The following is a 27,819-nucleotide window of genomic DNA, read 5'->3' as shown; positions in this document are numbered from 1 at the left end:
ATAAATAAGGAAACGCAGATGTCAACAAACTGTAAGTAATTACCTATTTACATAAAAAAACGTGACGTGAATTGTTTGATAATCTACAAAGAATGTATAACTGTATCGTTCTAGATCCCACTGAAGACACCTTAGGGGAAGGAAAAGGCGAAACGCATCTTGGAAAAATAAAGTATGCTGCAGCAAGAAAAAAGCGGTTTTATTTGCAAAACAAATATTTCTACACTTGCTGCGGACGATGGCCACGCAAACAGACTTGTTAGACATGCCTGATTTCAACTATGGGTTTAGTAACGAAGTTTATGTTCTGAATACTTAGAAGCCATAAACAACGCTTACCAGGCTAAGAAAAACTCTTTCAAAAAAAGAAACATTGCATTCCATTTTTTATTTTTCTGCACGTAACATGAGCATTTTGTAATGCTGTAACCGGTTTCAGCCAGCCAGTGGTCATTTTCAGACAGTCAGTAGATAAAAGAAGAGTACAGAGGATCATTCTTCAACCTATAAAATCTGCCAGCATATTGTCCACAAGATGATAAAAAAGAACAAAATCGTACTAACAGAATACAATGTGTGCTACAAGAATGTACAAAACATGTGATAATATATACAGGGCGTTTGTAAAATAGTGTCACATATTCCTACAGGTGACAGTATTGGTGAAAAATAGTAGAAAAATTCCATAATCATATATCTATAAACCAATACCTGTTGAGATATCAACGGTTTTACTTCCGCCGGGTAATGGTTAGTACCTACAGTTAAGGCAGAATTCGGAAAGATGGCACAGTTAATTATCAAAAAACGTACGCTTGCAAAAACGAGGGCAGTCATGGAGGTCAGGCTTCAGGATCGCTTCAGTATCAGCGTATGGCCAGGAAGTTTCTGTGACTGACTCATAGAAGTATACACTTTACATATATATTGTCATATATCATTTCATATGTTTGTGTGTATTTGGTACTCAGAGGCAGTTATCTATAATTGTGTTAGATTAATTGAGTGCCGAATAGGAACAAATTATAGAAACTGGTAAATTTTTTAAATGAGGGAATGGTCAAAATCAGGTCATATTTCACCATGCAGTGAGAACAAGAAACTAATGTGCAGCCTGTTAGGGAAGCACAGGGGAAAAAATCACCTTGCAGCATCAAAAGATCATACTGTAGACGCAGTGAACGAGAGTTTATCAACTAAAGTAATTAATTTATCTACAACTGTGAAAATGTTGCTACTCAGCAGTCTGAGACGTCAACAAAATTAGCAATCCTGCTGCTCAGAAGTCTGAGACGTTGTATACAGTCAGTAACCTTGCCGCTCAGCAGCCTGAGATGTTAAATGCAGTTATTAATGTTACTACTTAGCAGTCTGAGATGTCAAATGCATTTGCTAAACCAGCTACGTAACAGTCTGAGAGGTCAAATACAGTTAGTAATCTATTTACGATGATACAGTCTACTGCTGAAAAAATCTGAAATGTCTGATGACTTACGTCAGCTTTAATGAGGCTAAGAAGAAATTTCCCAGTAATCCAGGTACGTGGATCAAACAACAGAAGATTAGTAATGTATCTGGATACGTACAAGGTGATGAAGCTCTATGGACTACAGGTATAATGGATGTATGCTAGACATATGAGCATTTTGAGAAGGCTTTCTTGGCTAAATACAGGTCTAAAGGAATTCAGGAAAGATAAAAGCAGGAAGTATTCCATCCTGAGCGTTTCTCATACAGAAAAGGTAATTCAAGGCGGTATTTTGAGAAGTACCTCAGCAAAGCCAGGCATTGCAATAATCACTAATATAAAAGGATATTTTGAGAATGCGCAGGGCGGAATTGCCAGTAGAAATTAGACAAAAACTTATACACGTATCTGAAGAAAATTTAGAAGAGTTCGTGTCTTTGCCTGACTAGATTGATCTGATACAAGAGGGTATTAATTTGAAATAAAACAAGTAACTTTTATGCACAGGGTGCAAATCAAAGCAATGATTGCGCCAGTAAAAACCAGGATAACTTGCAAGAGGCAAATCCAAACCATCATCCATCATGCGTCTTACAACAACAATAATAACGGTGGTCATGGTTTCAACCAACAGTCAAATACAAATGGAAATGGCTACTGATACAATAAAAATAAAGAGAACAGATCTGAATATAGATTTATTCCACCGTATAACTCTAATGACAATCATCAGAATTGGAATCTGAGTATGAATAACCTAAACCATCAACAAGCAATGACTGGTGAGTATCGGCCCTGGTAATTTGTGAAGTGGTCAATGAAACTGCTCATGTAAATGAGCAACGGCCTGTAAACTAAATGTGACGGAATCATGTCCGAGAGGAGTGATCGAAGAATCGAGTAGGAGTTGTGTGCAACAGGTACATTCCTTCCCGTAAAATGATGGGAAGAACATGTTGGAGGAATTTTCCGCAGATGTGAATAGATGTAATGGTGGACATGCTTCAGCACATACTTCTACAATTTACACTGCCATAGAGAACATTCCAGTTAAAGATGTGCTTGACACAGGTGCATCAGTTAATGCCATATCTTGTAACAGCATTAAAAGAGGTTTACAGACTACAGTTGTTCAGAATTGCAAAATTATCGGAGCAGTTGGAACGCGATCACAAAATTAAGGGCACAGACAATGCTGGTATTGAAGACAGGAAATGCAGCCATACAATGCACATTTCTCGTCGTGAACAAATTAATGACTGAATGTACTCTCGGATTAGATATTATCTGAGAGTAGGTCATAACATTATATTTCTCTATGGGCAAAGTAAGTTTTTAAGTCAATGGAACCTTAACTCAGGTGGTATGATAAGTGAGGCAAGTAACCATGGTCATTATTGTAGAGAGGTAGGAATTCAATTAATAGTGAAGCAGAGAAGAACATTTCGCAAGTTCCAAGGAAATGAAGTCAAGTTACTGGGACTTTATGAGTAAGTACAAAGTAGGTCTATAGAATCGGAGCATCTAGCAGTGGAGCAAAGACAACAATTCTCTGAGCTTCTGAATGATTATTATCTTGTGTTTGTTGAAAAATCTTGTATTATTCGAGGATTCAACTGCAATTTCGAAGTTTTTCCCCGCTGGAATTTCTGTAATAGGTTCTACCTGGTTGCCTTGGAAACTGCAACCAGCTATTGATGAGGAAAGACAAAGGATGTTGAAATGGGATTTAATCGAGCCTTGAAATACCCTGCATTGCAGGCCACTTTTAGTGGCACCAAAACCAAGAGGAAGGGTGCGCCTAATATTGGATGCCCAAATGGTGATCATACCTGTCCACACATCTGGAAAACGTAGATGAGTTAACTATTTTACAAGCATCGACCTCCGAAGTGCGTACTGGCAACTAAGGCTAAGGGAGCTACGCAAAAATGTCCCGCATTTATGTGCTGTGAATGCATTTGCCATTTTAAACTGCTGCCTTTCAGATTAAAGGGAAGTGCAGGCATGTCCATATCCGCTTTAGAATCAGTATTAGGTCCTGCACTAAGCCAAGGGATCGGCATAGATGCTGAGCGGAGCTGTAGTGTATGCTGCTCTTGGTAACGTCACAGGCAAGGCCAAGAGGAGAAAGGAAGAATATGATATACAAATGAGAAGAGTTCAGATCTTTCAAATTGGAGAAAAGTTTTACTATGTAGGAACCCACGATCTTCGTTGCTACACAAACGAACTAAAAAGTGGTAGATATTGTATGTTGATGTGTTCAAATATTTCATCCAGGGTACTATTTATTAGGCTACCACAAAAAACGCAGTGTGAGAGATTTATACCCTGACAAAGAAATAAAAAAGTATTTTTCCTAAGAAGACACTGTAAATGTGTCTAAAACGGCAGGAGGCAGTCCAGTGCTTACTTTCAGGAGATATTTTGGATGCTGAAATGTGGAATAAATCCATGAGATTGAAAATAGTTGAATTAATGCAACTCTATAAATAATTGATATAATGGTCATATTTTAGTGTCTTGATAATAAAAATATGAAATATGGATGAATATTAAATGTGTTTTATTTTATTATTATTAATTATTACTATTATTGTTCTTAAATTTTCAGTAGTGATTATGTATAAACCTCTTGAAACTCTATTGCAGATCTGTTGCCATATGCAGTTTTATATAAACATGGTATTAATCATTTTTTCACATACTGTCTGATGATTTTGTGTTATTTAGTAATTATTGTGTTACATGATGATTAGATCAAGGGAATAAACCGATTCAACAATGGAAAATCTACGATGGAATGTAATAGTATTCTGAAAAGGATAGTTGCTATTCACCAAATAGCGGAGATGTTGGGTCGCAGAGAGGCACAACAAAAATACTGTCAGGAAATGAGCTTTCGGCCGACAAGGCCTTCGTCGCAGATGGAACACACACAACACTCAAGCAAACGCAATTCACACACACATGACTGCAATCTCACGCTGCACACTGGAAGTGTGGCCTCAGCAGCCTGAGACCGCAGTCATGTGTGTGAGTTGCGTTTGCGTTGAGTGTTGTTGACCGAAAGCTCATTTTCTGACTGTCTTTTTGTTGTGCCGATCTGCGACTCAGCATCTCCGCTATGTGGTGAATAGCAACTATCGTTTTCATAATACTGAATAAATCGAGTCTCACTTTGAGGCTAATGAGGGTGGCAGATGCTTATCCAATTTTAACGATTCTGCTATGATAGTACATAGGTGATCGGCATACTCCCATCTGGAGTGTTCCTGTAAAATGAATTTCGAGTTCAGCTGCTCAATAGATGCTAGCATCAGCTGGTGCTGGAAACGAGGATAATGTTGTTATGTTGTGTTACGCATGTTAAGTGTATTTCTTTCTTGAAGCCAGAGTCGTGTTTTTGAGCGTCGGTCTTGATGTGTAGTTTTTATTGGTAATCTAACTTTTCCCCTCACTGAATCCAGTCAGAATCGGATTAAGTATCAGCTGGAGTTGTAACTTCAATGCGTGAACGATGGAAACTGTATTGCAACCAACAACCTATTTCAATGGCAGAGCTGTAAGGTGATATATAAACAGTTTTTACTTTTTGTAATGATATTCTTGAGGGATACAAGTGATTCGGGAATGAAAATTCAGGGATAGGGAGTACTGCATTCTGGCTGATTAAACTGTACTAAATTTGGTCAGTATGAATGATAACCCCCACCCCGCACCCCCACGAAACATGGACCATGTCGTTGGTGGGGAAGCTTGCGTGCCTCAGTTTTACGGATAGCCGTACTGTAGGTGCAACAACAACAGAGGGGTATCTGTTGAGAGACCAGACAAACGTGTGTTTCCTGACGAGGGACAGCAGCCTTTTCAGTGGTTGCAGAGTCAATAGTGTGGATGATTGACTTATCTGGAGTTGTAACATTAACGCAAACGGCCTTGCTGTGCTGTTACTGCGAATGGCTGAAAGTAAGAGGAAAATATAGCCGTAATTTTTCCCAAGGGCGTGCAGCTTTACTGCATGGTTAACTGATGATGACGTCCTCTTGGGTGAAATATTACGGAATTAAATAGTCCTACTCCGTTGGACGTCGTTATCAGGAGAAACAAAACTGGCGTTCTAGGGATCGGAACGTGGAATGTCAGATCCCTTAATCGGGTAGGAGGCTAGAAAACTTAAAACGAGAAATGTATAGGTTAAAGTTAGATATAGTGGGTATTAGTGAAGTTCTGTGGCAGGAGGAACAATACTTTTGGTCAAAATCAAATAACGGTAACGCAGCAGTATGTTTAATAATGAATAAAAAAATAGAAACTCGGATAAGCTACTATGAAAAGCATAGTTAACGCATAGACACAAAGCCCATGCCTACCACAGTAGTACAAGTTTCTATGCCAACTAGCTCCGCTGATGATGAAGAGTTTGAAGAAATGTATGATGCGATAAAAGAAATTATTTATATAGTTAAGGGAGACGAAAAATTAATAGTCATGGGGGACTGGAATTCGATTGTAGGAAAAGGAAGAGAAGGAAAAGTAGTAGGTAAATAAAGACTGAGGGTAAGGAATGAAAGAGGAAACCGCCTGGTAGAATTTTGCACACAGCACAACTTAATCATAGTTTAACACTTGGTTTAAGAATCATGAAAGATGGTTCTATATGTGAAAGAGACACTGGAAGGTTTCAGATGTATAATGGTAAGACAGAGATTTAGAAACCAGTTTTTAAATTGTAAGAAATCTCCAGTGGCAGATGTGGACTCTGACCACAATTTATGATTATGAACTGTAGATTAAAACTGAAGAAACTGCAAAAAGGTAAGAATTTAAGGATATGGGACCTGGAATAACTGAAAGAACCAGAGGTTGTAGAGAGTTTTAGAGAGAGCATTAGGGAGCGGTTGACGAGAACAGGGAAAAGAAATACAGTAGAAGAAGAATGGGTAGCTTTGAGAGACGAAATAGTGAAAACAGCAGAGGATCAAGTAGGTAAAAAGACGAGGTCCACTCCATCTTCATGCCACGAGTGGCCTACCGGGACCATCCGACCGCCGTGTCATTCTCAGAGGAGGATGCGGAAAGGAGGGGCGTGGGGTCAGCACACCACTCTCCCAGTCGTTATGATGGTATTCTTGACCGAAGCCGATACTATTCGGTCGAGTAGCTCCTCAATTGGCATCACGAGGCTGAGTGCTCCCAAAAAACCGGCAACAGCGCATGGCGGCTGGATGGTCACCCATCCAAGTGCCGGCCACGCCCAACAGCGCTTAACTTCGGTGATCTCACGGGAACCGGTGTATCCACTGCGGCAAGGCCGTTGCCAAAAAGACGAGGGCTAGTAGAAATCCTTGGGTATCAGAAGAAATATTGAATTTAATTGATGAAAGGAGAAATATAAAAATGCAGTAAATGAAGCAGGTGAAAAGGAATACAAATGTCTCAAAAATGAGATCGACAAGAAGTGCAAAATGGCTAAGCAGGGATGGCTAGAGAACAAACGTAAGGATTTAGAAGCATATATAACGAGGAGTAAGATAGATACTGCCTACAGGAAAATTAAAGAGATCTTCGGAGGAAAGAGAACCACTTCTATGAACATCAAGAGCGCAGATGGAAAACCAGTCCTAAGCAACAAAGGGAAAGCAGAAAGGTGGAAGGAGTAAATAGAGGGTCCATTCAAGGGCGATATACGTGAGGGCAATATTATGGCAATGGAAAAGGACGTAGATGAAGATGAAATAGGAGGTATGATACTGCGTGAAGAATTTGACAGAGCAATGAATGACCTAAGTCGAAACAAGGTCCCAAGAGTAGACAACATTCCATTAGAACTACTGATAGCCTAGGGAGAGCCAGCCAAGACGAAAGTCTTCCATCTGGCGAGCAATGTTATGATACAGGCAAAATACCTTCAGACTTCAAAAAGAATACAATAATTCGAATCCCAAAGAAAGCAAGTGTTGAGAGTTGTGAAAATTACCGAACTATCAGTTTAATAAGTCATGGCTTCAAAATATTGAAACGAATTCTTTACAAACGAATGGAAAAAACTGGTAAAAGCCGACCTCGGGGAAGATCAGTTTGAATTCTGTAGGAATGTTGGAACACGTGAGGCAGTACTGACCCTACGACTTATTTTGGAAGATAAATTAAGGAAAGGCAAAACCAAGTTTCTAGTATTTGTAGACTTAGAGAAAGTTGACTGGAATATTCTCTTACAAATTCTGAAGGTGGCAGGTGTAAAATACAAGGAGCGAAAGGCTATTTACAATTTGTACAGAAACCAGATGGCAGGTATAAGTGTCGAGGGGCATGAAAGGGAAGCAGTGATTGAGAAGGGAGTGAGACAGGGTTGCCTATCCCCGATGTTATTTAATCTGTGTATTGAGCAAGCAATAAAGGAAACAAATGAAAAATTTGAAGTAAGAATTAAAATCCGTGGAGAAGAAATAAAATCTTAGAGGTTCACCGATGTCATTGTAATTCTATCAGAGACATCAAAGGATTTGGAACAGCAGTTGAACGGTATGGACAGTGCCTTGAAAGGAGGATATAAGATGAACATCAACAAAAGCAAAACGAGAATAATGGAATGTAGTCGAGTTAACTCGGGTGATGCTAAGGGAATTAGATTAGGGAATGAGACACTTAAAGTAGTAAATGATGATGGTCTAAGTATAGAGGATATAAAATGTAGACTGGTGACGGCAAGGAAAGCGTTTCTGAACAACAGAAATCTGTTAAGAGCGAGTATAGATTTAACTGTCAGAAAGTCTTTGATGAAAATATTTGTATGGATTGTAGGAATGTGTGGAAGTGAAACATCGACGATAAGCAGTGTAGACAAGAAGGGAATAGAAGCTTTTGAAATGTGGTGCTACAGAAGAATGCTGAAGATTAGATTGGTATATGGCGTAACTAATAAAGACGTTCCGAATAGAATTGGGGAGAAGAGGAATTTGTGGCACAAGTTGACTAGAAGAAGGGATCGGTTGGTAGGACACGTTCTGAGGCATCAAGGGATCACCAGTTTAGTACTGGAGTGAAGCGTGGATGGTAAAAATCGTAGAGGGAGGCCAAGAGAGGAATATACTAAGCAGATTCAGAAGGAAGTAGGTTGCAGTAGGTACTCGGCGATGAAGACGCTTGCACAGGATAGTAGCATGGAGAGCTGCATCAAAGCAGTCTCTGGACTGAAGACCACAACAACAACAACAAATGATGTGCAATCTAGTTAATGTTTGCAAATATGGTGCAATCGTAATTTATGCATCTTAGAAAACACTCTTTTCTTAACCACATCGATTTTCACGAAATTTATCGCTGCGGCATGCACGACCGGGACGATATTCTGCAGACTGATTTTTAAAAGTCGTTTCTATAGGTGGCTGATTAGCAAAAGTTGAACGAAGCGGTTCGAGATATTATTGTTCGAGAGATGTTTCCCTTATTTCACAATACTTTCTCTTTCGAAAGGCGCTGACAACAATGGTCAGTTTCTGAGCTACCATTCTTTTATCAATAACAAATGACAGCTTTCAAATTGCGTCACTTCTCAATTTCCATGTAGTGATACTTTGACAAAACTTTAGAGGTTAAACTCTTGCATACATGCTAAATAACTGCTGGTACTGAATCTTACGTGTACCAATTTTAGCTGAAATTACCTCTAGGCATCAACCTACATTCTCAAATATTTGTTGGGTATTCCAATCTCTGTTTCACCTACAGTTTTGATCCTCTACATTTTCCTTTACCACCATGGGGTTTTATTCCCTCATTGATTCACACATGTCCTATCATCCTGTCCCTTCTTCTTCTTTTCTTTTGTTTGCGATCTGTTCCTTTCATTGCCATTTCTGAAGTGAACCTCATCATTCCTCATTTTATGAGTGCACCTAATTTTCAGCATCCTCCTAAAGCACCACATCACAAATTCTTCAGTTCTCTTGTTTTCCAGTTGTCCCACAGTCAATGATTCGCTACTGGGGAATGATGTACTCCAGAAGTATTTTCTCAGAAATTTCCTCCTAGAATTAAGTCCCATATTTGATACTAGTAGACTTCTCATCTGCCCTGTTTGTATGTGCTAGCCTGCTTTCAATGTCCTTGTTTCGTGTGTCGTATGTTATTTTGTGTCCAAGGCTGTACAATTCCTTAAACTCGTCTTCTTCCTGGTCACAAACCTGGATGATAAGTTTATCATTTCCTCTAACCCTCATTGTAATCCTCCTCCTTCGGTTTACTTCCAGTGTGTACTCATCATTAGACTGTTCATTCCATTCAACTTTCCTGCATTTCTTTCACTGAGGATACCAATGACATCTACGAATGCAATTACTGAGCCGGCCGAAGTGGCCGTACGGTTAAAGGCGCTGCAGTCTGGAACCGCAAGACCGCTACGGTCGCAGGTTCGAATCCTGCCTTGGGCATGGATGTTTGTGATGTCCTTAGGTTAGTTAGGTTTAACTAATTCTAAGTTCTAGGGGACTAATGACCTCAGCAGTTGAGTCCCATAGTGCTCAAAGCCATTTGAACCATTTTTTTGCAATTACTGATATCATTTCACCCTGAATTTTTGTCTTACACCCTTTTTAACGCGAGCACTTCGTTCTTAGCCTTCTATTCTCCTTCTTTTTCTCTTGGTTCATGTACACATTATGTGCTATCCCTCTTTCCCTATAGCTTACTCCTATTTTTCTCGGAATTTCGTAGATCTTGCCCCATTTCATATTGTCGAACGCTTTTTATAAGCCGACAGATATTATGAACGTGACTTGATTTTTCTCAAGTCTCGCTTCCAGTATCAACCGTAACGTCAGAACTACCTCTCTGGTGCCTTTAGCTCTTCTAAAGCCAAACTGATCGCAATTTAACAAAATCTCTGTTGTGTCTATGGTAGGAACGTCTCACAAATCTTGCTGACTGTTCTTTGGATCCCAGCTGTAGCATCTTAGCATCGTTGTCGCCTCGCTGCGCCGGCCTCATGTTCCACACCAATCGGAAGCGACGCATTCCTTCCTTGTTTGCTCATCATACGCTGAGAGGCGTCTTCCAGTAACAGGTGCGGCGTTAGACTGCTGTCGTAAGGTAGCCGGTGGTAACGGACAAGCGACAGACTGTACGCTGATGTTAGGCATTTGTACCACCAGTACGAGTGTCACACTATTTTAACACTTAAGGGTTCCATTTGAAACTAATATTTGCAATTAAATCTATGGAACTGTTCATATTACTCCTACTTTATAGACGACAGCTACAAACATGGTAGCGACAATTCGACACGACGAACAGCGCATGTATGAACGGCTGTTACATGATACAAGATGAACACTGTTATTAAACAGATTTGCAAGAGATCTGTCCAGTCCACCAGACGACTGACAGGTGTTTACAGAGGTGTTGTTTGAAACCACAAAGGCCGGTCGTAGTGGCCAAGCGGTTCTAGGCGCTTCACTCTGGAACCGCGCGACTAATACGGTCACAGGTTCGAATCCTGCCTCGGGCATGGATGTGTGTGATGTCCTTAGGTTAGTTAGGTTTAAGTAGTTCTACGTTCTAGGGGACTGATGACCTCAGATGTTAAGTCCCATAGTGCTCAGAGCCTTTTGAAACCACAAAGTATATCCGTCAACGTCGGCGAATTAGTTTTGGATTGCAACAAAACTAGCGTATTTGTGTAAAAATTTCAGAATGTGTCGAAGTTTAGTGTGTATAAGTAGAATTACCAGGAACATCTTGAAATCGGTAAACAGTCTGAAGACTATGTAGCACATACTCTGTAACGTCTAACAAGATCTGAGCGCCAAAAGCGTGGGGATGTAGATTGTTTTACTCTTTTGCTGTACACGTGGCAAGCGCCGTATCGACGACATGCCTGCCCTATGAGTCTCTTCTATTTTATACTGTCGAGTACGTTGCTCGTAAATTCGGAGGTGTTCATGATAGCCGGGCTGCCACGGATGTTGTCTCGCCGCTAAATTCTGAGTCTTCTTCTTCCTCTTGTAGCAGCTGTTGTCCTAGAGACTACTATTATAAGTAGTCTGTTCTCCGGTGTTCTTGCTATATGACCAGACAAACTCACCCTTGTCTTCTTTAATAGTTTGCTGACGTTACGGCTTTTGTACAAATCCCACAGTTAATTTGTTACTATTGGCCATTTCACGTTATTTTCATCGTTTAAAAACCCAAGAAACTTTCTTTCCAATATTAATAGTTTTCCTCCATCTTTATTTCTATATACACTGGTCTGTAGAACTTAAGGACGAAAGTAACTTTTGCATGATGTATCACTGCCAAGTAACACAACTCGATGAAACTTGTCCCATATATAGAAAGAACTGCTACAATATGATACAGAAGGTAACTGAAAGAAATACGCAATAAGACGAAGAGATATGACAGTTTTACTCAGAGACAATAATGACACTTAAGTCACCACGATTCATCACTGAACGGCGGGACATGGTCCTTGATAGGGCGTGTGATCATGACGAAAATCAGTGCATGCTCTGGAACCTGAAATACTTCTCTCCAACGCATCCCACAGTAGTTGAGAATGCAGTGAGATATCTCCGATGTTACTCACTCTGTATGCTGAGGACGCCGATTGGATTTAAGTCACTGAAGCTCTCTCGTTCCGAGAGCTCTTCCATCTGCGTTTTGCGATACAGTCGCGCCTTGTCGTCCATAACAATGAAGTCATGCCGAATGCACCCCTGAAAAGACGTCTGTGGGGAAGGAGTACAGTGTCACTATAGCGTTGACTGGTGAGTGTAACATATTGAAAGATTTGGGGGTCAGTATACGGATGCAACATCATGCCTCCCCACACGACGCTACCTGGACCACGGAAACGACCACCTTCAAAAATGCTAGACATGATGGCGAGAGATGGGAGCACATAAAGAGCTTTGGTGGTTCAGGTGATATGGTATGGGGAGGCATAATTTCCATAGGCATGCTCACCTACAAATCTTCGGACACGCTGCTCTCATCACTCAACTTACTGTGACAGTCTGCTCCTTCGCCTTGTGCTTCATTCAGGGGTGAAGTAGTACCTGACTTTACTTTTGTGTCTGCCAGTGCGCGATCGCATCGAACTGCAGTGGTGGAGGAGCTCTTGGAACAAGAGAATATTCGGCGAACGCACTGGGCTGCCCGTTCCCAGGACTTACGTCCCATCGAGCGCGAGTGGGATGCGTTGGGGAGACGCACTGCAACACATCCACACGCAACAACTACCAGCCAGCAGTTGTCAATCATTCTGATGGATAGATGTAACTCCCTACCACAAGAACTGGTTCAAATGGCTCTGAGCACTATGGAATTTAACATCTGAGGTCATCAGTCCCCTAGACTTAGAACTACTTAAACCTAACTAACCTAAGGACATCACACACATCCATGCCCGAGGCAGGATTCGAACCTGCGACCGTAGCAGCCGCGTGGTTCCGGACTGAAGCGCCTAGAACAGCTCGGCCACAGCGGCCGGCCCACAAGAACTCCTTACGAACCTTGTGAGAAGCGTGGGAACACGTTGCCGAGTATACACTACTGTCCACGGTGATCACAGACGTTATTGAGAATCAATTCCCGACTTTTCTAATATGCAGGGGACCAACATGAATCGTGGTGACTTCAGATTAATTATTGCGAAACGGGTGCGCCAATTTCTCGCTGAGTTATTTCATTTAGACCACTGAATACCCATGCTTCTTGATTAATTTCCACACCTACATCTACACGGGTACTCTGCAAATCACATTTAAGTGTCTGGCAAAGTGTTCATTAACCACCTTCACAGTTCTCTATTATTTCAAACTTGTACAGCGTGCGGAAAGAGCGAACACCCATATCTCTCCCTACGAGCTCTGACTTCCCTTATATTATCATGGTGATTGTTTCTCCATATGTAGGTCGGAATCAACAAAATATTTTCGCATTCGGAGGAGAAAGTTGCTGATTGGAATTTCGTGAGAAGATTGCTCCGCGACGAAAAACGCCTTTGTCTAAATGATGTCCATCCCAAATCCTGTATCGTTTCAGTGACACTCTCTCCCATATTTCGCGATAATACAAAACGTGCTGCCTTTCTTTGAACTTTTTCGATGTACTCGGTCAGTCCTATCTGGTAAGGATCCCACACCACGCAACAGTATTCTAAAAGAGAACGGACAAGCGTAGTATAGGCAGTCTCATTAGTAGATCTGTTACATTTTCTAAGTGCCCTGCCATTAAAACGCAGTCTTTGGTTAGCCTTCCCCACAATATTTTCTGCGTGTTCCTTCCAATTTAAGTTGTTCGTAATTGTAATACCTAGGTATTTAGTTGAAGTTACGGCTTTTAGATTAGACTGACTTATCGTGTAACCTAAGTTTAACGAGTTCCCTTCAGCACTCCTGTGGATGACCTCACTTTTCGTTACTTAGTATCAAGTGCCAGTTTTGCACCATTCAGATATCTTTTATAAATGATTTTGCAATTTCTTTTTATCTTCTGATGCCTTTATTAGTCGATAAACGACAGCGTCATCTCCAAACAACCTAAGACGGCTGCTCAGATTGTCTCCCAAATCGTTTATAAGGAACAAGAAAGGGCCTGTAACACTACCTTGGGGAACGCCAGAAATCATTTCTGTTTTGCTCGATGACTTTCCGTCAATTACTACGAACTGTGATCTCTCTGACAGGAAATCACCATTCCAGTCTCATAACTGAGACGATATTCCATAAGCACGCATTTTCGCTACAAGCCGCTTGTGTGGTACAGTGATAAAAGCTTTCCGGAAATCCAGAAATACGGAATCAATATGGAATCCCTTGTCAATAGCACTCAACACTTTATGCGAGTAAAGAGCTAGTTGTGTTTCACAAGAACGATGTTTCCTAAATCCGTGTTGACTGCGTGTCAATAGACCGTTTCCTTCGACGTAATTCATAATGTTCGATCAAAATATATGTTCCAAAGTCCTGCTGCATATCGACGTTAATGATATGGGCCTGTAATTTAGTGGATTACTCCTACTACCTTTCTTGAATATTGGTGTGACCTGTGCAACTTTCCAGTTGTCTGCCCAGTTGTTCAAGCTCAGGTCATAAGACCGCGCTGATCCCGTCTTCCGACTGCAATTTAGGAATATCAGAGGCAGAGCATGGGGAGTTTGTATTACTCGCTACTGAAGGAATGTGTTTCTACCTTGTAACTAAACAACCGATTTTGACCTGGGTAGTCCGTAGGTTGGGTGTCCCTTTTGTGATATTACGCCAATGTGAAACGACCCTTCTTTGTGGTACGGGCCATCGAAATGTATTCCGGCCCGCAGGCACTATAAGTCTTCACCCGGGCAACATTCGTCCCCAGCGTCGCCAGCTGATCCTCTTGCAATGGGCACTTTGCTTCGCCTTCAGTGTCTATGGAGTGAGGAGGTTAGGAGAACAAATACTTGTTCCAGGGTGCGTGCAGTGCTGCGCTACAGACTCGAAAACCACTGAAACACGCCTCTCTTCTTGTGTATGCTAGGGGCCCATCAGCGAAAAGTTTGAGTTTTCTTTACGTAGTGATGCGTTGAGATTAAACGGCACCGCATTGCTCGTTACTGAAGTTTCTCTTCTTCGGTAGAAGACACCTAGTAAGTCATGCTTTGAACAGTACGGTGCGAGAAGCAATCTTTGAGTCTCCAAAGGCGTTTCCTCAACCGTTCTTCAAGACGTCTTTCTGATGCTGTAAACGCTACACCAAAACAATGGTCGCGCAATGCCTACTCGTATTAGATAGGTGTATAAGTTCGTAGCGTTTTCACATAAGATTAATAAACACAACAGATAGAGATAACAGAGATATTACTCATCAGTAATACGGGGCGTTCAGAAAGTCTCTCCGCAGTGCCGTATGATTGTTATCCGCTCGTGCCGTATGCCGCAGTGAATATACCGAAATGAAACTCAGTGAAATACAAGTTATTAATTTATTGAATATTCATTTTTACTTACACATTTTCATATTAAATGTTGAAAGTGTCCCTCCTGTAGTTTAATACACAATTCAACACGTCTAATCATGTTTCCAAACAAGCTGTAACATTTCTTCTGTAACAGAAGCAGTGAAAGTGGATAATGCAGTTTTCAATTCATCGATGGATTTTGGACGGTTTTTATAGACGTTTCCTTTCGCTGCACCATAGAGGAAAAAGTCCGGTGGTGGTAGATCAGGCGATCGTGGAGGTCAAAGTCCCTGTGAAATTATGCGATCAGCAAAAACATCAGCAAGCAGTGACATTGAAACGCGAGCTGTATGCGCGGTTGCACCATCTTGTTGAAAATAAGCGTTCAGTATTTCACTTAACACAAGTTCTCCTATGAATGGGTACAGAATATCACTGTAGTATCACTGTGCGTTTATTGTTTCGTTGAAATATATGGGACCCACAATCTGACGTCAAGAAATTGACTTCCAAACTCCTATTTTCACAGAATGAAGTGGTTCCACATGAATACAAAAGAGATTTTCAGTACTCCACATACGAGAATTTTGCGAGTTCATCTACCTGGATAAATGAAACCACGCCTCATCAGTGAAAAACGTTTCATTAAGAATACCCCTTCCATTTTGTTGAACGAAATTTTTGAATCATTGACGATAATGCAGTCTCTTGCCATGATCAGTATTTTTCAGTTCTTGCACGACTGTCACTTTGTATGGGAAAAGTTCTAAGTTTTTCCTTACAGCTGTGTGGGCCATCCCGACACTAACATCGATTTCCTGGGCGAGTTTTCTTACTGCTTGTTCGGGCTCGTGGAAATTTTATGGGAAATATCGAGTAGTTTATCCTCAGACAAAACGCTAGGACGACCACTTCTCGCGATGTGGGAGTGTTGTCTCCGGGAAAACTGAATTAAATGTTTGACGAACTAAAATTGTGTATTTACCGCCAGCTTTGAACACCTGTTCGACTAAAACCACACGTTCTTCAATGGTTAGCATTTTAACAGTGACAAAAACGACACAAACGAACAAAGGAACTAAACTTAAAAGTTCACCTCGACACGTAACGACACACACCAACGATACTACTGACGCTGGCTGAGATAAACGAAATAGTGGAATGTTGGGAGAGTCCACCTGAAGGGAAGTAACCTAGGCAGGCGAACAATCATACGGCACACACGGCTAACCATCATACGGTACTGCGGAGATACTTTTTGAACACCCCGTATTTTCTCCTTCACTATTCACAATTGTCTCTCAATGCTGTGGTAACTTTTCGAGTCCGCGAGCAATGTTCGGACCGCATCTCCATCCGGAAAGGAAGTTTCTTGAAGGTTGTTCGATAGAGATCGGAAATGGTGAAAATCTGAGGGCACTAGAACAAATGAATAGGGTTGGTACGGAATAATTTCTCAACCCAAACCCTGTATATTGTTTTTTGTGAGTCTAGCAGAATGCGGACGGGCGTTATCGTGCAGTACCATCACTTCACGCCATCATCCCTATCGGTTTCTTGGATTGCCTCTGCAAAATGTCTCAGTAGTTGGCAACAAATGTCAACAGTGATGGTTACACCTCGGGGAAGCGATTCGTAGTATACCACACCGTCGCTGTCCCACCAGATGCATACGGTAACACTTTCTTTTGTGGAAGCGCACAGGTACTTGTACAGGGAACTGCTGCTTTTCCTTATGTTAGTACACTACTGGCCATTAAAATTAATACACCAAGAAGAAATGCAGATGGTAAACGGGTATTCATTGGACAAATATATTATACTAGAACTGACATGTCATTACATTTTCACGCAATTTGGGTGCATAGATGCTGAGAAATCAGTACCCAGAACAACCACCTCTGGCCGTAAAAACGGCCTTGATACGCCTGGGCATTGAGTCAAACAGAGCTTGGATGGCGTGTACATGTACAGCTGCCCATGCAGGTTCAACACGATACCACAGTTCATCAAGAGTAGTGACTCGCGTATTGTGACGAGTCAGTTGCGCGGCCACCATTTACCAGACGTTTTCAGTTGGTGAGAGATCGGGAGATGGTGCTGGCCAGGGCAGCAGTTGAACATTTTCTGTATCCAGAAAGGCCCGTACAGGACCTGCAACATGCGGTTGTGCATTATCCTGCCGAAATGTAGGGTTTCGCAGAGATCGAATGAACGGTGGAGCCACGGGTCGTAACACATCTGAAATGTAACGTCCACTGTTCAAAGTGCCGTCAGTGCGAACAAGAGGTGACCGAGACGTGTAACCAATGGCACCCCATACCATCACGTCGGGTGATACGCCAGTATGGCGATGACGAATACACGCTTCCAATGTGCGTTCACCGCAATGTCGCCAAACACGGATGCGACCATCATGATGCTGTAAACAGAACCTGGATTCATCCGACAAAATGACGTTTTGCCATTCGTGCACTTAGGTTCGTCACTGGGTACACCATCGCAGGCGCTCCTGTCTGTGATGCAGCGTCATGGGTAACCGCAGCCATGGTCTCCGAGCTGATAGTCCATGCTGCTGCAAACGTCGTCGAACTGTTCGTGAAGATGGTTGTTGTCTTGCAAACGTCCCCATCTGTTGACTCAGGGATCGACACGTGGCCGCAAGATCCGTTACAACCATGCGGATAAGATGTTTGTCATCTCGACTGCTAGTGATACGAAGCCGTTGGGATCCAGCACGGCGTTCCGTATTACCCTCCTGAACCCACCGATTCCATATTCTGCTAACAGTCATTGGATCTCGACTAACGCGAGCAGCAATGTCGCGATACGATTTCACCAGGCAACGCCAGTCAACTGCTGTTTGTGTATGAGAAATCGCAGCATCTTCTTCCTGTCAGTTAAATTTCGCGTCTGTAGAACGTCATCTTCGTGGTGTAGCAATTTTAATGGCCAGGAGTGCATAAAGACACCATTGAACGTCACAAGCATCGATACAGGGTAGGAATGTTCGGTGTTGATCACGAGCTAATGGATGACGAGCAAGCAGACATGCACATATGGCTACCCGCTGATTTTAATGATTTTGACTTATAGCACGGCCAGCCGGAGTGGCCGAGCGGTTCTAGGTGCTACAGTCTTGAACCGCGCGGCCGCTACGGTCGCAAGTTCAAATTCTGTCTCGGACATGGATGTTTGATGTCCTTAGGTTAGTTAGGTTTAAGTAGTTCTAAGTTCTAGGTGACTGATGACCTCGAATGTCAAGTCCCATAGTTCTCAGAGCAATTTGAACCATTTGAACTTACAGCACGTGGTACCCATAAATCCGATTTTTTAACCTATCGCATAGTACGTAAATGTCGCAAGATGGTCGAATAATCACATTTAATCACATCTGCCAGTTACCGAGTACACTGACGTGGATTATTCTGTGTTAAAGCATTTAAACGATCTTCATAAAACTCCAAATATCTTCCTGAACGTGGAGAGTCACTAATATCAAAACGATCCTCCTTAAAAAGAAAAATATTTTTTTTTTTGCTGTGCTCTGTCTATTGGCCATACAAGGCGCAAATGTTTTTGGTTGCCTCCACTGTTGCTACTCCTCTATTGAACTCATAAAAAAGAATATGTTGGAAAAGTTCCCATTTCTCTACTTGACGCCAGCCGTTGTGGCCGAACGGTTCTATGCGCTTCAGTCCGGAACCGCGTTGCTACTGCGGTCGCAGTTTCGAATCCTGCCTCGGGCATGGATGTGTGTGATGTCCTTCGGTTAGTTAAGTTTAAGTAGTTATAAGTGTAGGGGACTGATGACCTCAGATGATAAGTCCCATAGTGCTTAGAGCCATTTTTTCTCTACTTGACATTTCATTTCCTAGCGTCCACAGCTCCACTCAGTATCTCCACATGATAAATTGAAAATATGTAAACTCAAATAGAAACCGTGAGATACAAATAAAAGATGACAATCGATAAATAATGCCATAGCAACCGAAATACTAACAAGAGAAACAAAATGGCCACGAACTTATGCACCAACCAAATATTTTGTCAAAAATTCTGAGCGGTTGAGTTTCAGAGGCTTAGAATGCAGGTACAGCGCGACAAACTGTATCCACGTAATTCTAGTAAAGAACAAGCTGTCCCTTTACGTTTGGTAACGTGCCACTGGCCACTCTCAATATAGAGGACGGCATCGGTGGGTTGATTCTATCTCGTCTGAGGGAAAGCCCAGTAGTTGCACAAGTTTGAATGACTAAGACACGCTTACACATTTTCTTACGGGGAGACTAAGTGGAGCACATGGGCAAGATAGGAAGATTATCGTAGTGATAGTTTCGCAGGGGAGTAGACTTCCATTCTGGAGAAAAAGCAGACTTCCACATCCTGGTGCTTCCAGACTTCGTGCGGTTTCCGATGGGTGCCAATGCCGACTTCATATCATGACACAGACTTTTCGGTTAGTAAGCGCTGCTATGCTGGATAAGGCGTTAGGTGAACAGAAAGATGTTGTTGGTTCTGAGAGAACTATATAGAGACGTATATGTTTTTGTCTCTTTCCTGTCAGTTTTACAGCTCACTTTCTCTTGACTAACAAATGGAATAGGTATCAGTGAATCGTGTCAATGTGCGATATTCAAAAGACTGCTCACGCACTGGTATTTGGGTGGTGTTGACCCGTTTATTTCACTTTGATGTGATTTAATGATCCATGAATTTTTTTTGTTTTGGTACAACTGGGAAACGCAAATCTTTTGATTAAGTTTATTAGAGGTGATGTCCTTCACTTATTTTCTCACTAGTTTTTTCACTGCGGCCTACTCACAAGTGTACCTAGAATCTATTGTGCGAGAGATCGCTAAAGGATATTTGCTAACTATTTTGTTTCCGTTTCTATGTATCAATTCTATGTAAAATACTTATTCCATTTGTGTTGATATGGTAAATATTAAATGATCAATCATTATTGACTTACAGTTTCGTCTCCATAGGTGGACTGTTTCTGCCCTCTATCATCTAATGATTTTTGCAACATCAGCAGCTTCCATTTGTATATGCTCACCCTGTCAGGACACCATCATCATTAGTGTAGATTATTTGTGGATTACTCACCCTCTCAGGATCACATATTTGGAAGAATTTCTGAATATTGCTCACCATGTCAAGATCAGTCAGCAGCAGAATATTTGTACGTATCTTTGACTATAAGTGTATTTCTGTTCGTCTGTGTATTTCTTTCAGTTACTTTCTGTTCTGTATTGTAGCAGTTCTTTGTGCGTATGGTCCAAGGTTCATCGAGCTACCATACTTGGCAGTGACGCATCATGAACACCAGTGTGTTAATGCCTCTCATCCATATCATATTATTGGTAAGATAGCTGACTGATAAGGGTGATTTTTTGATTTTTGAAGTTAGTGTAACGTTCCTTAAGATCTTGATAAAGCGGTAAGGTGTTGTGATAGCTGTTGCTAAACGGGCATCTATTTTTATGTTCATCCTGTAGCGTCATGTATTCTTTATTTAAAAAAAACTCCCAAGGTACTTGAAGCGATCAGCTGTCTTTCAAATGAAACCATGTACAATTTAAGCTGCATACGTTCGTAATTTCTTACTTACAGTAAAATATTCTGTCCTCTCTTCACTAACACTTCATTCTATTTCCTCAGTATTTTTGTAGTAGTTTTGCGTCATTCTTTTAAATTCCGTTTCTGAAGTACTAATTAATTCCCCATCATCCGCATGGGAAAGTCTAGCAATATTACCACGCTGCAGTGATTCCTTGTGGATTACTCGTAGTAAAATCTCTATCGATCGTCTATAAGACGACATTAAGTAGCAAACATGAAATGGCGTCGCACTGTTCCAGTCCAGTGCATACCTTAATATTTTGTTTCTCCTACCGGCGTCTTTATACGGTTGGTTGGTTTTGGGGAAGGAGACCAGACAGCGTGGTCATCGGTCTCATCGGATTAGGGAAGGATTGGGAAGGAAGTCGGCCGTGCCCTTTCAGAGGAACCATCCCGGCATTTGCCTGGAGTGATTTAGGGAAATCACGGAAAACCTAAATCAGGATGGCCGGACGCGGGATTGAACCGTCGTCCTCCCGAATGCGAGTCCAGTGTCTAACCACTGCGCCACCCCGCTCGGTCTCTTTATACGGAATGAAGTTTCGTGTTTACATCTTTTAAGTCATCTAACCTGAGGACATTTCAGATTCCCACATTATAGTTAGTAGTATCTGCTGGTGCATCCCCTCACGGGCCTTTTTGAAACAGTATGTGGACATCTACACTGAATTATGATGCTTTCTCATTAAATTGACTAACAAGGGGAGGCCGCCAATTGTGAAATTCAGATTCGATTCATACTGCGCATAATAAAAGCTCATGGCCAGAGGTGTAATATGGCAAAGCACCAAGATGCACTTCTCAGCCTTTGTCGAGAAAATCGACAGTTAAAAGAAACCGTTGCGGTGAAATACTCTATACGATTAATGATTTTCTACAGCGTCGTGGCGCAGCGGTAAGCGCTCGGGTTCGTAATCCGAAGGTCGCCGGATCGAATCTCGCGCCATGCAATTTTTTTATTATTAGTTTTTTGTAATTCAAATATATATATATATATATATATATATATATATATATATATATATATATATATATATTAATGAATTGCTTATGCATGTTGGTGAAGGCGGATCGCTCTCCAATTGTTCCGCCTCCATTTTTCCGTTTTTTTTTTATCAGGGTGTACCAAAGCTCTCCCGTCCGCAGTGATTTTCGACGATGTTATAAGTTGCGCTAGGGACCGCATCTACCTTCTTTCGAAGTTAGCAGGCAACTACGCTGTTATGCGGCGGCTCGTTTCGGCCCATCCAACATCTGTCCTCCAAGTGTAACGAGCGAGTAACGGAGTTTATATTTCATACCTGCCACAGCAAATTTGTGTTCGTGGCGTCTCTATTCTAATTCGAACGTTTGACTTACGCTATACGTATTCGTTTCGGAATATCGTTTCTACGTCTTCCGTTAACTATACGTGGTTAACATTATGAAGACAATTAATAGCATTTGTGAAATATATATATATTTGAATTACAAAAAACAAATACTAAAAAATAAAAAGGTTGCATGGTGCGAGATTCGATCCGGCGACCTTCGGATTACGAACCCGAGCGCTTACCGCTGCGCCACGACGCTGTAGAAAATTGTTAATCGTAGAGAGTATTTCACCGCAACGGTTTCTTTTAACTCGATTTTCTCGACAACGGCTGAGAAGTGCATCTTAGTGCTTTGCCACATTACACCTCTGGCCATGGGCTTTTATTATGCGCAGTATGAATCCAATCTGAGTTTCACAATTGGCGGCCTCCCCTTGTAAGATTGAGTAAATTATCTAATATCTGTTTCTGCGTAAAAGCGCATTAGTAGTTGCCAGTTTGTTCTTTAGTTACGGGCAACAGCCTGTTTAAGAGTCGAATCGACAGTTGTCTACAAGTGACATCAAGTAGCCTCTCTCTTACATTAAGTTTATTTTTTTTTAATTTGAGACGACTTAGGACAGTGGCTCATACACGACCAAGTACAAAATTTAGAAACGCGAGACGAAAACTAAAGGTACTTTACATATAGCATATAAATATCTGATATGATTAAAATTAATATCTATATACTTTGGTATTATGCTCACGAAGACGTAGAACATTGTGTAATTCAGATTTAATCATTAAGTACTCAAATTAAAGAGCCTATCACGGAGGAAATACTAACTTCGAGCATTATTAAAGCTCCCTTTTACAAAGTCCAGTGAGTTTAGAAATGCATTTGATAGTTTTAAGAGCTTAGAACAAGTCGAATTGAGAGTAGTATATAATTTTGAGTTTTTCGTGTACTGTTTCACCCTTAGTTTTTTCATATTTAATGTACACTAATAAAAATGTAGGACAACTCTTCAGTCGTACAGTAACCGCTGTTCGGGGTGTGTATTAACTCCAACAGGTGTTTTGTGTTGTTGGAGCGCTGTGGCTTGCTCTTAACGTATTATCGTTCTCCTTTCGCTTAAGATCAGAGTTAAGAAACTAGGAGGAATGTGCCGCTGCATAGAACTGTATCAAGTTCCCTCGCAGTTAATGTCCTCATTACATAGCGCTGACCATTCTGCCTTCACCTTAACTTCAAGCTGCCGATCGTAATCACAGCACGCCAGATATATTACTGTGAATGCGAGTTGCTGCGCGCATTTGGCATGCTGCTCTGCGTGTACTTTGCCCCTAATGGCTACGTGACTCACCAAGCACTGTAAATAGACCTACGTTTAGAGATCTTTCGGTCTCGTAAGGTGTGTAAGGATGTCCCGCTAGATTGTTTGCTTTCCGAAGCTGCTCTTGCAAGCGCAATGTGGGACACGCCGGCGGAGGCACACCAGTGTGTTTATGGGAGAGATAGAACGTGAAACTGTGGTGCACATGGAGACTTTACAATCTTTTATCATCCATTAAATTCCTTTCATATGCCGCTGACAAGTAGATCTAGATGATATGTCAAGAGAACCCGTTTAGTCTCAAGTGCGATGTATGTGACTACTTACAACGTAATAAAGGCGTTCATGTCGGTCATGCATTAAACGCATACACTACTAGTAAGAGAAAATTAGATGAATACTGCATTATTCGAATATCTGAATACTTCACCTGCCATTAGGTATCTCTCGTCATATACTTAAGTGGCCGTAATAAGTAAATAACGCTCTGAGTAGATTATTTCACCAGGAAACTGATGAGGTATCCGTCACAGATAGAAAGAAACCTGAACTGCTTAGCTAGTGTTGTTATTACTGTCTTGAGATATTGTGCAGTTATCTAATCAACGTTTAGTCGGATATGAAAGCAGGAAAACCAATTTATATAATTTCTTTGTCTGATCTCTCTACCTGCGTTTGCTTTTAACACTGCAGTTAATTAACTACAACTTTCCATATATAATTATGCGTCAGCAGCGTCCATGTGTATGATGGGAATCAGCAGTTACTTAAAGAAGCCTGGTTCGGTAGGAACATCAAGGCACGTTCCTGAATAAGGTGACTTAGCATTTGTGTGCCTAAGTGCGGATGGATTCACTGCCCGGGCGTCTGGAGGAGAAATGGGATTTGTTAGAGCGATAAGGAGACTCAAAGAGACTGTCTCTTGCGGAACGAAAGTCAGTGTCAGTTCGCCCTGTCACCGATTAAAAAGGTAGCTGTGGGTTTAGCTTCGCCGCGCAGGATTAGCCGAGCGGTCTCAGGCGCTGAAGTCGTGGACTGTGCGGCTGGTCCCGGCGGAGGTTCGAGTCCTCCCTTGAGCATGGGTGTGTGTGTTTGTCCTTAGGATAATTTAGGTTAAGTAGTGTGTAAGCTTAGGGACTGATGACCTTAGCAGGTAAGTCCCATAGGATTTCACACACATTTTTGTGGGTTTAGCTTTCAAACACGACTGTAGAAGCCACACACGAAATGGCATATGGATGATGTTATTCAATACGACACAAAAATTGTTATCTTAAACTGCATTATGTTTCACGAACTCTTTTGATTTCCTTTACAGACTGTTGTGGCTCAGTAATAAATCCAATCTTCACATTTAAAGCCGTATCGGCTGGAAGTGTCGCCTTGGAAGATCCAGTTTCATGGGCAACCCGTACGCCACCTGCACCACTGACTGAGCATGGTCGAACGAAATGATTCCATAGATCTTATTTTTTCAGAATTTTTCTGGAACATACCGAAAACGGTGATATCACCATCCAGATTAGCACAGAATCTGCACCACGCTTCGCAGCTGGAAGAGCACAAGCTGGATACCATGCTCTCCAAGCCGTTACGCGAGCGTAATAACTCCTGCATTATGTAAAAGTAAACTCACCGAACTGCACTAGACGTTTTCTTTGTTTGATAATTCGGGTTTCATTCCCATTTCACCACTGATTATGACGGCTTGAAAGAACTACAGCAACAACGAAACTAACTTCATTGTTTTGTTCATGCAGTTCTCCTTACACTGTTTTCGTTGTCATTTTAAGCTTAGTTTTCACTTGCGATCCCTGAGAGTACGAGTTACAAGATATACAAAAAGCAAGATTACAAACTAAGGATCAATCAGGCAGACTAAATGTCACATAATGTTGCACTTTTTTCTTTTCTTTAGGCCACTGAAGTAAAATCCTTAGTTTCCATAGCCACTCCTCCTTACTGAAAGGAATCTTTTTGCCGTATTAATGTGTGCTGGATGGAAACTCAAAGCTGTATCTTTGTATTTCAGAGATAATGATTGTAGTAAATGAGCAATCTAGAAATGTACCGAGGACCATTCTAACCTTCAGTTTGAAAATTTCGCTACAGCGAAAATCTCGACTGTCACATGTTCGGGTTCTATTCCTGGTCTAGCGAGCAGGTAAAATATGACAGGGGTTCCTAAACTGTTAAGTGTTCCATTGCTGTGCGATTCAGATTAAGTACCTTTAAGTAATTCACATATTGATGGAGCACTGAATTTTTATGCAGTCAACAAAAATTCACTTATTTGTGAATATTAACGACAAAAATTTGTAAGAAGTATTCTAGTGACCTTGTAGACGATAACTACTACAAAGTAAGTGACAAAGAACGTTTTTTCATTTGATTAAAACTGGAGTGCGTCATTCAGTATCATTTTTGTTGTAGTTTTAATCATATTAATCCCCTACAGTACTTAATCGACAATATTTTCTCTATTACAATTTTCAATACTTCGGAAGAATCTACAACCGAAAAAACTGAGATAATAAACATTTTACGCGGAAACGAATAACCGATCAAATGTTACCCAGAAATCTCCCTCTCTTAACTGCTCAACGCATACAAGATGGTTCAAATGGCTCTGAGCACTATGGGACTTAACATCTGTGCTCATCAGTCCCCTAGAACTTAGAACTACTTAAACCTAACTAACCTAAGGACATCACACACATCCATGCCCGAGCCAGGATTCGAACATGCGACCGTAGCAGTCGCGCGGTTCCGGACTGAGCGCCTAGAACCGCTAGACCACCACGGCCGGCACGCATACAAGATTAGCACAGTCAAAACAATAGGGCCCCTTGTACCCTTCAAATTTCTCCTTTCTTCAGAGAAGGCTGTTATTACATAAAATTCTCCTTTGTGTTATCAAAAGCGCGGGGACGGATTCCTGACTGCAAATGCAGGAAAAAATGTCCCATGAACATGTGTCCGGAAATGCATCGTTGTCACGGTAGATGACGCTGACGAACCAAAGTTCCTCTGACCACGTGCCATGTGTTCCTTGGGTGTTGCAGGCTGTGTCATTGACACAGCTTAATGTAAGCAGCAGAATGGTTCGGGACTCATGACAAGAACAAGCCGCATGGAGTGGCCGCGCGGTTTGACGCGTCACGTCACGGACTGCGCAGCCCCTCCCGCCGGAGGTTCGAGTCCTCCCTCAGGCATGGGTGTGTGTGTTGTTCTTAGCATAAGTTGGTTTAAGTAGTGTGTAAGTCTAGGGACCGATGACCTAAGCAATTTGGTCCCTTAGGAATTCACACACATTTGAACATTTTTGACAAGAACAAGCCAAGATAATGTTTGCGTACTGCCAAGCAGATTAAAACGATCGAGAAGCAGCACGACTATACCGAATAAAGTATCCTCACAGACACAAACCACTTTTTTTTTTTGGTCATCAGTCTACTGACTGGTTTGATGCGGCCCGCCACGAATTCCTTTCCTGTGCTAACCTCTTCATCTCAGAGTAGCACTTGCAACCTACGTCCTCAATTATTTGCTTGACGTATTCCAATCTCTGTCTTCCTCTACAGTTTTTGCCCTCTACAGCTCCCTCTAGTACCATGGAAGTCATTCCCTCATGTCTTAGCAGATGTCCTATCATCCTGTCCCTTCTCCTTATCAGTGTTTTCCACATATTCCTTTCCTCTCCGATTCTGCGTAGAACCTCCTCATTCCTTACCTTATCAGTCCACCTAATTTTCAACATTCGTCTATAGCACCACATCTCAAATGCTTCGATTCTCTTCTGTTCTGGTTTTCCCACAGTCCATGTTTCACAACCATACAATGCTGTACTCCAGACGTACATCCTCAGAAATTTCTTCCTCAAATTAAGGCCGGTATTTGATATTAGTAGACTTCTCTTGGCCAGAAATGCATTTTTTGCCACAGCGAGTCTGCTTTTGATGTCCTCCTTGCTCCGTCCGCCATTGGTTATTTTACTGCCTAGGTAGCAGAATTCCTTAACTTCATTGACTTCGTGACCATCAATCCTGATGTTAAGTTTCTCGCTGTTCTCATTTCTACTACTTCTCATTACCTTCGTCTTTCTCCAATTTACTCTCAAACCATACTGTGTACTCATTAGACTGT

At 41.6% G+C, this 27,819-nt stretch overlaps 1 pseudogene; it reads right to left on the bottom strand.

The window, feature by feature from the left end:
* Positions 1-6,676: 6,676 nt before the first annotated feature.
* LOC126482902 (5S ribosomal RNA) lies at positions 6,677-6,793 on the bottom strand (annotated as a pseudogene).
* Between the last annotated feature and the right edge of the window lie 21,026 nt (positions 6,794-27,819).

The sequence above is a fragment of the Schistocerca serialis genome, chromosome 5 (genome assembly GCF_023864345.2).
Source record: "Schistocerca serialis cubense isolate TAMUIC-IGC-003099 chromosome 5, iqSchSeri2.2, whole genome shotgun sequence".
NCBI lineage: Eukaryota > Metazoa > Arthropoda > Insecta > Orthoptera > Acrididae > Schistocerca > Schistocerca serialis.
Note: the sequence above shows the minus strand (reverse complement) of the source record. Positions and strands in the feature narration are given on the sequence as shown.